Below are 10,560 nucleotides of genomic sequence, written 5' to 3'. Positions count from 1 at the left end.
GGAAGAATGTTTGGTAATAACTCTCTTTCAAAAAACTCCACATACAAATTGCTAAGAATTGGAGACAGACAGTTCCCCATGGCCATACCAAATGTTTGAGTATAAAAGTTTCCATTAAATTCAAACTTAGAGTCTATTACACATAATTAAATTAAACTGATATTAGTATGAGCAGGGAGTAAAGAAGTAAAGAAGGATGTATTTATAATATACCATGTAAAAACTGTGATTTTATTTATATAGGCCAAACAGGCAAAGGCTTGGAAAAAAGAATAGGCCAACATAAATATAGTATTAGAATGGGGCAAGTGTCCAGTGGATTATTTGTCCACCAAAGGGATTATGGTCGTAATATTGACTGGGGAAATTCTAAAATAATTACTTCTTGTAATAATATTATAGAAAGAAATATTATTGAATCTTGTTTTATAAAAAAAAAATTTGGAAATAACATGAACTTGAGTTTGGGTTTATTTAAATTGGACAATTTTATTATTGACAAAATTGTGTGTGATAAAAAGTAACTTGGGACCTCTCCGAGTATCCTTGTCTTCTTATGTATTTATTGTTTCTTTCTGTATTGCATTTTTGTACCTATGAAAATGTCTAAATAGACGAAAACGTTCGGTATCTGTTTTTTCAATTTCCCGGTGGTTTCTGCCAAAATATCTATTTATATATATATATATACATTATATATATATATATATGTATATATATATGTATATACATATATATACACATATATATATATGTATGTATATGTGTGTGCGTGTGTGTGTGTGTGTATGCACATATGCACACACACGCCCATATATATTTGCATAAACACACATTGTATGTCGTGTGTATGTATGTGTGTGTGTGTGTGCGCGCGCGCGTCTGCGAGGTCATAGCATTATCCATAGATCAGCTAACATGAACTCTGTACCCTCATTCGGGAGAGTAGTTGCTGTCGATCACGAGGCCAACACAAGATCCTAGATAATGGTGAATCCCTGTTTCTCTTTCTCTCTCCTCTTTCTCTATATCAGCTATAACAGTAATATAGATAATATTCTAACATTTCTCTCTGGAGAGATTCATAGAATCTTTTCCATTATAGACAGCGCATACGTATCGTTAAGTAAGAATGATTATCATATAATACGAGTAGTTTATGTGATCTGATATTCATCAATGGAATTATCACAGCTGTTCACGTAAAAGAACACGTGTGTGTGTATTTACATTGTTGTACAGTATTTACCTAGTTGTATCTCACAGGAAGGGGAACTACACTCGTTGTGTTCCGTCTCTGTATCTCGCCATATCTAATTTGCTCTTAAATTCTTGTACTGTTTTTGCACACACTATTTTTTCATCTAGTATGTTCCATACATCCACCACTCTGTGGGGAAAGCTGTTCTTTTTCAGGTCTCTTCTATAACTGTCCTTTTTAAGTTTCCTTCCATGTCCTCTTTTGTTTCTCTTATCCCAATTCAGTAAGTCACCTCTATAGAGAACTTCCACACCTCTCATTTTCGTAGTTGCTCTCTGGATTCTCTCAATTTTCCTTATATTCTTTTCAGTACTGGGTGACTACAGTGTCGCTGCGTAATCCAATTTAGGCCATATCAGTGTGACTAGTATTTTCTTGACCATTTCTTCATTTAAGTAAGTAAAAGCCACTTTTATTGATCTTGGCAAGTTAGGTTTCGCCGACAATTTTGTTTATATGTTTATCAGGGGATATATCTTCTGCGATGATCATCCCCATGTCTTTTTCAGATCCCACTTTCATTACTTCCTTTTCACAAAATTTATATTGTCCTGATATCATTTATTTTACTTTTTCAAAATCCATTATGCTACATTTTCTGATGTTGAAATCCACTTATCACTTCTGACTCCATTCCCTGACCCTGTTCAGACCTCTCTGTAGTGAGTCACAGTCCGTTTCAGTACTCACTTTCTTTAACAATTTTGAATCATCTGCAAAGAAGCTCTTGTAACATTCCACACTTTCGTCCATGTCATTCACATAACAAACATTACTGGAGCCAATACTGATCATTGTGGAACTCCACTAATTACCTCTTTCCAAGTAGAACTCTTATCTCTGAGCACTACCCTAATTTTTCTTCCATGCAAAAAGTCTTCCATCCATTTCATTAGTTTACCTTATAACCCTCCTATGGTTTCCAGTTTTCTTAATAGTTTTTTCTGAGGGACTTTTTCAAAAACTCTTTGTAGATCTAGGAACGCACAATCAGCCCATCCGTTCCTTTCTTGTATTACGTCTAGTAGTCTTGAGTAAAAACATATAAAATTTGTGGTACATGATCTTCCCTGTCTACAATAAATCCGAATTGTCTCGGGTTTAGGATATTGCTTTCCTCCAGATGTTTTATCCATCTACTTTTTATAGCTTTTCACAAATTTAACTACCGTGCTTGTAAGGGAAACAGGTATGTAATTTGTTGGGTCTTCCTTATTTCCTCCTTTATAAATTTGCACGTTATCAGCATTTTCCAGTCTTCTGGTATTTTTCCTTCTTTGAGTGAGCAACTTAGTATGTTATATATTTTGTCTGTTAGTTCTTCTTTACATTCTTTCACTGTCCAATTTGTTATTCCATCCGAGCCGTGCGATTTCCTGACATCAAGTTTCATTATCTGCTTCATTATTTCTTTACGTGTTACTATTATTTCCCTCATGGAGGGGGGGGGCACTTCTCTTCCTTCATCCTGATGTTACATTTTTTCTTTTTTATTGAAAACCGACTGGAAGTGTTTGCTCATGACTTCAGCCATTTCTGTACCTTTTGTGTATTCCGTATTCCCTTGGCGTAGTTTCACTTTCCTGTTTATTTTTTAGTTTACCATTTACAAACCTATATGATAGTTGTGGCTGATCCTTACATTATTCTATTGTGGCTTTTTAATAGTTTCTTTTTTCTTCACCACGTATTTTTATATATTCGTTCCTTTGATTAATATATACTTGCCGCTTTTTAGTTTTTTTTTGTCTTTCCTCCATCTTTTCCAAGCTTTATCTCTTCTGTTTTTCGCTTTGCTGCACCTTCTATTAAACCAGCACTTAATATACACCTTTTCCTGTTTTTGCTCTGGGACATATTTATCCACGCCATCTACGTAGATTTTCATAAGAATTATCTATTTTTCTTACACTTGTGTTTCTTCCATGTAGAAATTTCCCAGTTCGCTTAAAAAAAAAAAAAAAAAAAAAAAAAAAAAAAAAAAAAATCCCAAGTTTCTCAAAGTCCGTTTTACTATGCATCAGTCTTCCTTTTCTCTGCTTCTCATTTATCTTTATATTTATTTCCTCCTTTAGTTCTTACTCGAGTAGTATGTGGTTACTCTTCACAATTGGTGGCTTATATTCAATTCTGTTTACTATTTCAGGTTCTGACTTAAATAATAAACCTAGTCTCGATGGTTCTTCATTCTTTCTAAATTTAGTATTTTCTTTTACCCATTGTGTCATTGTATATTTTATGGTCATATCGAGTAATACATTTTCCCACTGATTCTCTCCACTTTTCCCCATCATCTCTTCCCAACATATTTCTTTGCAATTAAAATCTCCCATGAGTATCGCTTTATTTCCATCCTTCAGCATCTCGTTTAATGAAGTTCTCGTATCCTCTAACATTTTGGAATAATCTCTCTCCAAGACCTCGTTTTTGGAGGTACATAAATCACTGCATACTAACTGCTTTTCATGTATGTGTGTGTGTGTGTGTGTGTGTGTGTGTGTGTGTGTGCGCGTGTGCGTGTATGTGTATGTGCGTGTATGGCGTCCTTGTCTTCTTGCAATTATTGTTAATAATTTGGTTGATAAATCTGCCTCATGGGCAATTGTTCACATTTTTTATGTAATTGTCAGTGACTGGAACAACTTTGCGTTTTATTAATGGCGAGAAAAATTCCCAGATGTTATTAAGGTGACGGGACGATTCACTGTTGTTGCCGAGATGTCGGTCAAGCATTCTTTCCCACGAATAATGGTTACCAGAGATCCGACGTAGTAAGATGGGTCAGTCTTGTCACACCGTTTCTTTGCTGGCGTCGTTTTATACTCATTTAATAGCCGAATAATTGTTGGTAAATTTAAAATTGTTGGTTTATTATAGCTGGCTCTCGACCAGATGATCAAAGACGCACGAGAGATTTCTGACCAAAGATTGTTGAGAAGGAAGAATGGAAAGTCGACGGGAAAACAACGGTCTTCTTTAACGTCGCTAATATTTTCTTGTGCTCATTGATAAAATGCTATTTATTATAAAATTTTATTGAATTATATGTTGAAAGAGTTTTCTTTATTTATATCTATGTGATTATTCAACCAGAGTTGTTATTCTAACGTATAAGATTATTTTAGTTCCTTAATAGCTCTCCAATAAATGAATTAAGAGCGAAATAGCGATGGATGCAAAAGCAATATCTGGCAAATTTGTCACGGCTCGTGATGATGACAACCGATTAACTCCGTTTTTTTTTTATCACACAATGTGAATGTGCTGGAATCCTGCAATCATCATTCAACCGATTCAATGACTGCTTCTTCACGTTTCCTCAGAAACGACGATGTGTGACGGTTAGATTTGAACTGCGTAATTTAGCGGTTCATAAATTACACTTTCTGGTTCATCTGAAACCGTGTGTAATTTTGATTAATTATTATCTTCACCTCATTATTATCGAGAAACTATTTGATACATTATTAAATTTTCTGGATAATTTTATTTGATAAGGTGGCGTCTAGTCGAAATAAACGATATTTTACTGATTCAATCATCATAAACGAACAGATAATGCGTGCTTGGATCACGTGTTAGGCTCGTGACCCACAGTCATTACCCACCCCAATGAAAGCTCATATATACGACTGTATATGTGCAGACATGAGCGTCAAATGTTTTTATAAATATACATTAGTGTAACGACTTACCAGTACGTCGGTTCGCATTGTGTTTTGGTGTACATCACTCTGTCTTACCTGAAAGAAAAAAATATATAAAATAATAATAAAAGCCATAAAATAAGATAGAATATAATTTAACAGAATAAAAAAATATAATAAAGTAAAATAAAATGAAATAAAATAAAATAAAATAAAATGAAATAATAAATAATACACAATGAAATAGAATAATATAGAATAAGATGAAATAAGATAAAATAAAATAGAATAACTTGCTTGTGGTGTGGAAAGTAGAGGTAGACAGATGGATACATAAAGAGATACATAGATATACACATACAGAGAGAGAGAGAGAGATAGAGAGAGAGAGAGAGAGAGAGAGAGAGAGAGAGAGAGAGAGAGAGAGAGAGAGAGAGAGAGAGAGAGAGAGAGAGAGAGAGAGAGAGAGAGAGAGAGAGAGAGAGAGAGAGAGAGAGAGAGAGAGAGAGAGAGAGAGAGAGAGAGAGAGAGAGAGAGAGAGAGAGAGAGAGAGAAACATCCAGTCAAGTACCCAAAGCACAACTTACAAAGATTACATAGATTTTGTGGGAGACATGAACAGTGGACTTCGCATTGATTGGCTGATTCATTCGTTTATATATTATATTAGTTTATATATTCATGATAAAATGCCGCACAGATTATAGCAATACAATAACTGTCAGTGTTTGGCCACTATAACGGGGTTGAAAGCAAACAGTGATGCCATATCATATTTGATGCCATATTTTGGTGTTGAAAATATTAATGCACAATTTTATGGTTAATCAAAGTGTTGCAGTAACTTTAAACTGTGATTCTATTTCCCTTTTTCAATTGCAAGCGATTATATGTGCAATTCATTCAGTATGGTGGTGAAATTATGTGTAACTGTATTTATTTTTATAAGTAACACACTAGCCACTTTGGAATTATGCATGTCAAACTAGAGTCCAATTATTTTTTTTTATTTATCGTTTAGTAAGTTATACAAAATGCCTGAAAATTTGTGTTTTCGAAAATAAAAGAAATATAGATTGAAAAGGCCGGTGATTTTGAGCAGATTGGTCGACTCAAAAATGTTATTGAATTTTGCCGCGGAAACACAACTTCGCTTATAATGTAGATAAATCTTTGTACAGCAATTTTCTTCCAATAAACGTTATTTTCATTAACACAAAATTATTTGATACAATAGTACCTGGAGCTTGTATTATATTAGAATATAAGAACGCTGACAGCATGTTTGATGGTGATTCTATTATCATATGTCACACGAATCAATGTCAATGTTTCGATTGTTTATTTATATACAATATGGCGATCTCAGAAACTTATATTTAGCTAAACCACTTGGTTTATAATCATGCACTCGTAACTGATTCAAGTAAATACCCCAAAACTTGAAAAAATAATAAATTATTTCGAATCTGAGTCGAACACTTGTTTGAAAACAAATTTGAATCATTCAATACTGTGTGTGACAGACAAGCAAAAGGTTGTTAAGAAGGTACTGTTTATTTTGTGAAAATCGAGTGGAATGCAAATTTTTTCTTTAAAAAATGTGCAGAAAAGTAAGAAAAAATAATCTCTGAGAACTACGCATGATGGAGAGGAATAAAAAAATGATGTCTGTACATGAATCATGAGTTAAGTAACATCTTTTTGTTTTTAATGCGATTCTGTCAGCCATAATAGTCAATACGCATGCGCATCAGCCGAGGCTCTCATTTCATAGAAGTTATTAGACTTTTTTCTTTAGACAAAAATGCCTTTATTTTTCAAATTCAATCCAACTTATGCTTTTATATCTTTGTATATCCATGTGACAGATAATAGTAAATATTCGAAATTATGTTAATGCTAGATTGTATAGGTTATTGAATGTCATGCTGACATAGACACAAAGTGACAGAAAAGTATTTATCATTATACAAAAATTATTGTTACGTGGATTTTTCTTGAAAATATGTGGGGATAGGTTTATTGTTGAAATGTTTATCAAACATCTTTATCAGTTATTTGTATGAAATATGAAAACACAAGTATATGTCGATGCTTATGGCCTTTTCCAATTATGTAACTTATGACCATTATAGGAAGTGAAAATTGCAGTATGCAGCTATACAAAGGCGAGTGATTTTTCTTTGGTATACAATTGAAAAAAAATGTCAATTTCTAATAGTGCAATCTAGCTATCTAGTTAAAAAGCTATATAGATATGAATCTAGGGTTTATTTATTATTTATGATTAAAATTGTAGATGATGGATACTTCTTCAATTATGAAAAAACTAAGACTAAGAAATACAAACTGTAGAATTTTGTTTTGGTGCACAAGTTGGATGGAGGTTGAGGGGAACGATACTTTCAGTAAACATTCGTTCAATTACTCGTGTTCTAGCAATGTTTTAGTTTCTTTCGCGCGGATATGTCATAATGCTTCATACATTACATATATTTTCTTCCTCGGTAAGAAGAAGTATATTGTTTAATTTTGACTACCGCCAAGCGATTTTATTCATATGTGGAACTGTATGGTTAATATATTACGAGCAGTTTCGATTTTATTAATAAATTGTCACAACAGTGCATTGCCGATATGTAATTCCCGTGACCCCTCAATGAATAAAAAAAGGAAAAAGGAAGGAAAAATATATACTAAAATAAGATTTTCAAACACGTAATTTGGATTTTGAATTATTTTAAGTTTTCTATTTCCTTTTTGTTATTTTCATATTACATTTCATTTGTTGAATTAAGCAGATATAATTACAAATGTGTCGAAGGCTGTTTTGATTGTTCAACTTGTTTTGTCGTATGACCATTATTGGTTATTATTTCACTGCTATACTTTAAATTATATCCATCTATATACGATTATTTTTTTCGGTGGAATTAATATCTTTATCTCTCTTGTTATGACCGTAATGTAATTATGAGTATTTTAACATCTATAATGGTAGGGACTCGTATTTCTTTTGTAAAAATAATAGTTATTCCTTAAAACAAAATTTTCTAAAATATTTAGAGAAAACGAAGTAGTAAGGGGTAACTATATATATAAAGCCTCAGTTGAAAATACGTGCATACAATAGTTTATCTTTTTATTCGTTCTTCCCCTGAAATCTGAAAGATACTATGATAACTAAGTCTAAATTAATCCTTGAATGGGTGAGACTAAATCACACATGAAAACTAAAATGCACAGATAAGATCGCTAGATTATGGATATATTTAAGAGTCCATAGATAGAGGGTTTAGCCTTTTGGGAGAAAGAAAGTCAATGTAGTGGTATTGGGAGACTTTAAAGGGGTTTTGAGGAAGAGGGGAATGTCTGTTGAGGAAGTACGGGAGGGGATAGAAGATAGATGGTGAATGGAGAATGGTTGTGTATGGATGATGCTGTGATGCAGAAAGGGAGTGGGTGGGGGATGGGGGATAAGGGAGTATGTATGAGAAATATATTGACGTTGCCCGAAGGGATTTCTCACCGTCTTCTCTTTTTCTGCATGAGGGGACGGAGATGGGGGAGGGGTCGCCGATTTAATGAAGCGGCCTTGCTGTGGATGTGCTGTATCTTGCGACATTGCTTCTGACCGAGGGCAGTGGACGAGATACAAGGATGACCTGTCATCCAGTATGAGCCAAGATAAGAGGGAGGGAGGGGGGTGAATGGGAGTGGATTATGTGGGGATGGAATGAAGGGGGGGGGGAAAGGATTTTATGCCTTTGTTTTATGACTACCTCCCTTATAAAGGGGACTTTTTTTTATATATCTGTGTATGTATTTCCATCTGGTGGTATTCGGCATCTTGAAAGAGTTTAGCAATGGTATTCTATGGGTTGTTAAAAGAGAAGTAAATATAAATTAAAATTGAGTCTGAAATTCGTACTTTGGGGTTTTATTTTTACATAACTAGCTAATTTATAGGTTAGATTGTTGTTTGTGTTTTGAACACAATTTATGAACACAAATGACACATTTTGAACACCTAAACCATTCTGATGTCACTCCTGTCACGTTGTGGTACAGAGTACGCGCCCTGCTCACGGCACGGAGATGCTTCCGCCAATACCGCAAACCTGTACTGCCACCCTTGAGCAAGGAGATTGTTATGGTGTGTGTGCATGTGTGTGTGGTTAGATATATATCTATAAATTGTTCTGTGAGATCTGAACTTTCATCCGGAAGGGGAGCAGGAGAGTGAGAGAGGTGGGACGGGGAGGGGAAGAGAAGGGGAAGGGAGGAGGAGAGTGAGAGGGGAAGAGGGAGAGAAGGGGAGGGGAGGAGGAGAATGAGAGGGGGACGGGGGGGGGAGAGGTGGGGCGGTGTTCTCAAATTTCTCCTTTCCATGTAGAAGGCGAACCACGGAGATGGAATAAAATCACGTGACGACAGCATGCGTAGAAGGTAAAGCACCAAACGGTATGTAAGGTGTGTGTGTGGGGGGGAGATGGGTGAAGAAACTGGCCAAGGGTGAATAAAATTTCCCGCCCGTCGTCCGGCGGGAAAGTAGGTAGGCAGCCCATAAGTACATTATTCATGATAAGTTTTTTTGGTGAGATTCTTGGTAAATGTGGAGGGAAATCGTGACTGATAGCTTTGGTCTCTTTCAATTTATTTCACGGTCTCTCTCTCTCTCTCTCTCTCTCTCTCTCTCTCTCTCTCTCTCTCTCTCTCTCTCTCTCTCTCTCTCTCTCTCTCTCTCTCTCTCTCCCTCTCTCTCTCCCTCTCTCTCTCTCTCTCTCTCTCTCTCTCTCTCTCTCTCTCTCTCTCTCTCTCTCTCTCTCTCTCTCTCTTTTTCTCTCTCTCCCTCCCTCTCTCCCTCATTTTCTCCCTGTCTCTCTCCCTCCTTTTCTCCCTGTCTCTCTCCCTCCCTCGCTGTCTCCTTCTCTCCCTCTCTCTCCACCAAATATGCAGGACCACAAAGAAACCTGTGAAGGCTGGAGGAGCACACGCCGTGCCTTGGTACGCCGCCACCGCTTGGATACAACGGTCTGGAGGAGGAGGAGGAAGAGGAAGAGGAGGAGGAGGAGGAGGGGGAGGGGGGAAGAGATGACACCGGAAGGAGTTACTCTCACGTCAGTCTCAACCTCTGCTTCTACCTATTCTACCCCTTTCTCTGCCGGGCGTCCCGCCCTGGTGACCCGATTGAGGTCAAGAGGTCACAAGGGCAGTGGGTGGGTGCCAGGAGAAAGCACGGAGGGGTCGGGTGGGGGCTGCGAGGAGGAAGAGGAGGAGGAGGAGGAGATGGAGGGGGGAAAATGAGAGAAGAGGAGAGTGGAGGGAGAGGGAGTGAGGGAATTTGTGATGGGCAGGAATGAGAAGAAGAGAGAGAGAGAGAGAGGGGGGGGGGCGGCTAAGGGAGTTGACTTCTAGAATGTTGTAGTAGTCTTGTATGGAAAGAGCTGAGTCACATCGTAAGTTTACGACCCGTAGATTCGTTCACGTCGTAAGATTACGACACGCAGACGCGTTTACATTGTAAGTTTACGACCCAAAGAGTCGATCACATCGTAAGTCTACGGCCCAGAGTTTGTTTAGGTTGTAAATATAAGACATAAATTTTGTTTGGATTGGAAATCTACGACCTAAAGTTTGTTTACATCC

This window comes from Oratosquilla oratoria, chromosome 6 (genome assembly GCF_046742065.1).
Source record: "Oratosquilla oratoria isolate Oo_2021 chromosome 6, ASM4674206v1, whole genome shotgun sequence".
Lineage (NCBI taxonomy): Eukaryota > Metazoa > Arthropoda > Malacostraca > Stomatopoda > Squillidae > Oratosquilla > Oratosquilla oratoria.
The sequence above is the reverse complement of the archived record's forward strand: the minus strand, read 5'-3'. Positions refer to the sequence as shown.